We start from the raw sequence: 5789 nt of genomic DNA on the forward strand, positions 1-5789 counted from the left end.
GGGAGTCCAAGTGCATCATCTGCTCCTTCTCGCCTCATGTTAAACAAAGCTTATCTGAAGGTATGATCACTTAACATTTTCATTCTCGGGAATTTTTTTATGTTCTGTTATGTTTTGAAAATTTCATAGACACTTTTAATCTTCTGTTCTGTTTTGACAATTGCATTACATGTGTTACCTGAGTTGATCAAATAGCCTTATGTTAGTTTCTGTTTGGTCTTGCTTGGTTTTGAATATTTTTCCATTTCTCTTGACAGAATGCTAAGAGTAAGAGGGGATATGTTTACGGACTGGGCAGTGCACAATTCAGGGAGCATGCGCCTTCTTCACGCGTCCCCAATGGTATTGCCCGCAACCTGGACCTGGAGATGCGTGTGGGCGGTCTTGAGACAACCCTCCAAAGTGTCACTCAGGACGTTGCTGGGGTGAAGCAGGACGTCTCAGACATGAGGCAGGACTTTGCATCAACAAGGGAAGCAATCAATCAGCTCCTCCAAACACTTAGGCCCCCGCAAGCACCTACTGGACAGACTTCTGATCAGCCTTGATCAGCCTCAAGCACCAACTGCTCAGCCTAATCATCCCAATGGCATTTAGAAGTTGGTTGTTTATCTTATAACCTCTTTTGTAACAAGGTCTTTTGATAGTCTTTTTAGACTCAAAACTCTTAACCTTGTCTATGTAAGTTTTTATGAATGTTGAACCTAAGACTTATCTTTTATATATATATATATATATGAAGTTGTTGTGTTTATTGAATGTGCAATGTTTAATAATTTGAATGGATATCTAATATGAAAAATTGGGTAATTAAAACTAACCAAACGAATGCTGTAAAAAACCGTGGCTACACCAAAGCCACTAAAACACAGTGGCTAAATCGTGGCTACGTTGGCTAGAATAGCAACGAAGAAAATAGTAGCACAAACGTGGCTAATGTAGCTACAATAAAGAAAGTGACATAACCGTGGCTACGTAGCCACTATGTATAGCCACGCTTTTAATTATTACCGTTGCTAAAAGAGCAACGAAAACATGCGTGGTAAAAGCGTGGCTATTAGCCACGATAAGCCACGATGTTTTTTAACCACGAGGCTATAGTCACTGTAATTTTCAGACAAATAAACATGACTGTTTTCTTTTGTAGCCACGAATATTTGCTCTATAGCCACGATATTATAGTGGCTATGCAGTGGATTTTTACTAGTGAATATCACAGCATAGCATAGCATTTTTTATCATTTTTATTGACGTCGGCAACATAGGTTAGCGCCAACATACGAGATTTTAGGGTAATAACAACCACTAAATGATGTGGAGGTCGGCTCACTGCACATTTAATCTCAAATTGATGTTGTACGATTTTGATGGGTTACACTTACATTCCACTGGCAATATATTGATGTTTTACCATTTGGGATTATTTTTGAAATTAATTTCACTACTGACAAAAATAAGAAATGTGATGTATATTGAAAAGGAGGAGGCGATTGGGGGAGCTTGATGCGGTTAGGTAGACATCGACCCTTTCGTGACCTTTTGAGCCACTTTCACTGCGTTCACATTTATTGATTTTCTGTTTAATTTTTGTATATGAAAAACAATCATATTAATGTGTACTATGTAATAGTCCATCCATTTCAGAAAAATGCCGTTTTGATATTTTCAAAAAGATTAAAAAAATTAATTTATATTTTTATTAATTACACATATCTAACCGGTAGTATTTTGAGATAAATAAAATTATTTATAAAATTAATAGTATTAAGCTTAAAATAAGTATAAATTACATTGAAATTTTAAAGTACATTATTTGTCTAACAATAATAAAATGTCAAAATGACATTTTTTTATAAAACCGAAAGAAAATATATTTTCAAACCTACTGTACTATATAAGAATGTAACTCTAGGTAAGAAAAAACAAAGATGTATGTAATTATCTTGTAATTTAAGGAAATCATAATTGAGAAAAAACAATATACTTTTGGAAAAGTTAATTTACGTTTTACATGATATTGTCGATAACTGAACCCAAATAGTAAGAGATCAAGGATTTAAGTTTTAGCATTTTATTCAAACAAAAGTATGATATATTCATGTTCTGAAACATTAATTCGTAATGAAACTAATCCATTTTTGTGAATTGAGTCGTATTTCTCTTGTACATCCAATGGTATTCGCCAGCATGCCGTAGTCTAGTATATACGTGTGTTTAAATTGACTTACCGTCAAACATAATTATCCTGGAGATTATGAGTTGATTTAGAAAATATCATAATTTTTTTTTGTTGTTGCTAAATTGTAAATATCATTTCAGAAATGAAAGTTGAGGTTTTACAAGATGTGATTAACAAATAAAACCTCTAGACTTGATTCTACGGCAAAAAAAGTGAAAAACATAGAATCAAAAGCAATCGATACTTTAGCCGTTCTGCGTGGGAGCGAACATGACTAAGAACAACGATACAATCTTGTAAAATCCGAACTAGAGGTCGCGCCGAGACAGACTTGATTGGGATGAACCCGAAGACTAGGGAACAAGAACACAAAACACTCACAAGAAGTTGATTCATCCAGCTGCCAGAACCAATTGTCATCTCTTTGAAGAGCAAACACAGGCCCGCTCAAGGACTGCTCTCAGGTCCGGGCTGGGACAAAGTCTGAACCAAGATCCAACAATAGACTGGACAACACTAACCCAAGAGCTTAATAGCGCTCAACTTCCTCAACCAAGCTCGTCCTCTAAGCCAACGAAGAGAAATGGGCAACATCACCACTCATGAGCCTTACTACCTCCTCTAGGATTGAAGTGAAGAACCTGTAACACCAAGAAACCTAAGAAACCTCTACTACCCGTATCAATTGAAACCTGCAAATCAAAGCCCAGACTAACAAGCAATGCCAAATCTGTGCGAATGAGAGACGATGAGCTAATTAAAGTTACAACTCAACAGCAAGCACCTAAGCTTAATTCAACAGAAGACAAACACGCCATCTCCATTTCAGAATCTGAAGTCCCGGGACCTCGAGCATAAGGTGTAGCACCCCAGAACCCTTGACAGAGAAGACAATATTAACAACGACATTTGAAATCCAAAACCGACAGGGTTTTGCAGTGGTCGGGAGAGGCGGACTCAATCCGGCGAAGAAAGGCTGCGAAGGTACAATGCAGTCGCTAGAGGCACCATAACCTGAGCTCTCTCAGCACGGCGAGGATTCCTTCGACAGACGCGACGGAGCTCGCCCTCAAAACCAGATGAGATCTGTATCACCGACCGAACCCATAACGGAGAGGGAGATGGACAAGACGGGAGCTAAGACGGGGACCCTCAAGATGTAGGATTACGGAGTAGAGAGGAGATAAGGCGCGTGGTGGCCAAAAATATCATAATTTTAACCCCCATGTTGTTTGGCTGAAAGAAGCACTTTTGATTTCATAAAACGTATATAACCCGTGTAACGAGACAATTATCATTCCACTTTGTTTATTATATCCCAATTGGTGCTCATACCACAGGATAGTATAATGCACCACTTGACACCAAACACATAGAGGGCTATGTATTTTTCTCATATGATATTTGCCATATTGGTTAAAAACGTGCCATTAGAAAGTTGGACGCAACCAAGAGCTCTTGGCCTAGTGGTATTGGAACTCCGGCTGGAGTGCCCGCCCTGGGTTCGAGACGCCTTGGCCATCTTCCCGCCTATAACCGTGCGTGCCCGGATGGAAGGCCTCGTGGGGATTAGTCTGGGCTTACCGCCTGGGAACCTCACGGTCATCAAAACAAAAAAATCAAAACAAAAAAAGAAAGTTGGACGTATGTTGTATTGAATTTACCTCAAAATTTTGAATTTAACTCGTAGCTAAGCTCAAATCGAAACTAAGTTTGCAAGAATATAAATTAGATGTTATATGATACAGTAATTATATCAAATAGAAACTGAAAATAAAATTTAATAACTTAAATTTTAATAATATATAAGAAAGAAAAAGTAAAATTTCGGGATTAAAACAAAAACTGTTCAATTTCCTTTTTGTAGTTATTTAAGAATCCATCATATAATGGAAGATCCAAAATTCATAAAGTTCAATTTAGACAAACACTTTTCAAGAAGTAAACAAAGATTTTTGTATGCTATTTTTTTTTTGACATAAAAAACCATCATTTTTCGTATACTAATTAACCTTTTCAAACCACCATTTTATCAGGGCCAACTTATTAGGGGGATAAGCGATACAACCGTCCCGGGTCCAACCCCGTGTCACTCCGTATAATACTAATTAAGAGGTCCAATTTTTTTATAATCTATATTTTTATATATAAAAAATTATAAATATAATAAATAAAATTGAAAAGTGCCCAAATTATTTGATATGTATATAGTTTTATTTTCATTACAAAATATTACTGATTAAATTTTAAAAACATTTTAAACATTATCTACATTAAATTTTAGACGGTAAAAAAAATATTTTTCGCCCTAGGGCCCGTAACAGCATTGAGCCGGCCCTGCATTTTATACGATAGTAAATAAAATAACAACGGCGTTGGCGACTGAAACAATTGTCACATACATATTCCAGTAAATGCGTAGTTATTATTCACCACAGACAGTCAAAATGTTAGTGACAAATTAAGATCATAGGTTAAAGTTTGTTAGTAGTTGATATGCAATGGTGCAGTCACAATAAAATTTGTTTGGAACGCCCAATTCTTTTTTTTTTTTTTGAGAAAGGGCCTTGGAACGCCCAAAGTTTTCGGTTAAATTTTACCGCCCTGAATGCACATATATATATATATATAAATATGTTTGCTTCTCTCCTATGATGTCACCTAGGATGCCACGTCAGAAAGTCATGCGTTCTGGAGCTGACACGTGTTCAGATAAGTAAAACTCTGCGTTTCATTTAATCGAGTTATGTTTCGTTTGTTCACATGTTAATGGGCTTCTTAACATTTAATTGGCCCAACAGAGAGAGGTTGTCTTCTCCGATGGCGTGACCAAAAATTAAGGCTCGTGTCCTCTTCGATCTACACCAGCTATGGAGGAGATATGATGAATTGAGTGAATCAAATCGACGTGAAAAACCTATGTGTCAAGCTTTAATTGCGTCTTTTCGTCTTCTGTTGTAATATTTCGAAGCGTTACGTAACAACCTTCATAAATGCTTCCATGATTTCTCATTCATTGTATCTCGCTTTATCCCTTTTTCCTACCAATGAATCTCCACCTATAAAAAGGGAAAGCTTCATCTCTTGAAAATCATCCTCACAAATCCAATAGCATTCGATATTTTCTCATTATAATAGTTAACTCCTCTGTTCGACTTGCTGATCTGAATTATGGGTTGTTCTTCCACATTAGAGGTGGGGTTGCTCAGTTTCTGGGAAATTGACATGCTTTTTATTGATTCTAAGATATTTTGTTTTTGAAACATATGTTAGTATTGAAATAATTTGTCTTAACAAAGAAGGTTGTATAATCTCAAAAAAAAATTGAAAAATTGTATCCTAACGAGGGACTCTTTGATAGCAAAGTGTCTTTACGAAGTCAAAAATAGAAGGACATACATATCCCTCAGTTATGTCATCGATATGGTAAATGTGCTGAAGGAACCATGACAGAGGAAGATGTTGTCTTGAGAGAAAGTTCAAACAAAAAATATGGCATGAAAAAATATAAAAGTTTTCTGTTTCCTAAATCCGAGGAACATGTCCTCATGAACCAAAGTGGTCATCAGAAGAGTTAAAAGTTTTTTTTTGGTTTCTTAATCTGAGATAT

Source organism: Brassica oleracea, chromosome C2 (assembly GCF_000695525.1).
Source record: "Brassica oleracea var. oleracea cultivar TO1000 chromosome C2, BOL, whole genome shotgun sequence".
NCBI classification, from domain to species: Eukaryota; Viridiplantae; Streptophyta; class Magnoliopsida; order Brassicales; family Brassicaceae; genus Brassica; species Brassica oleracea.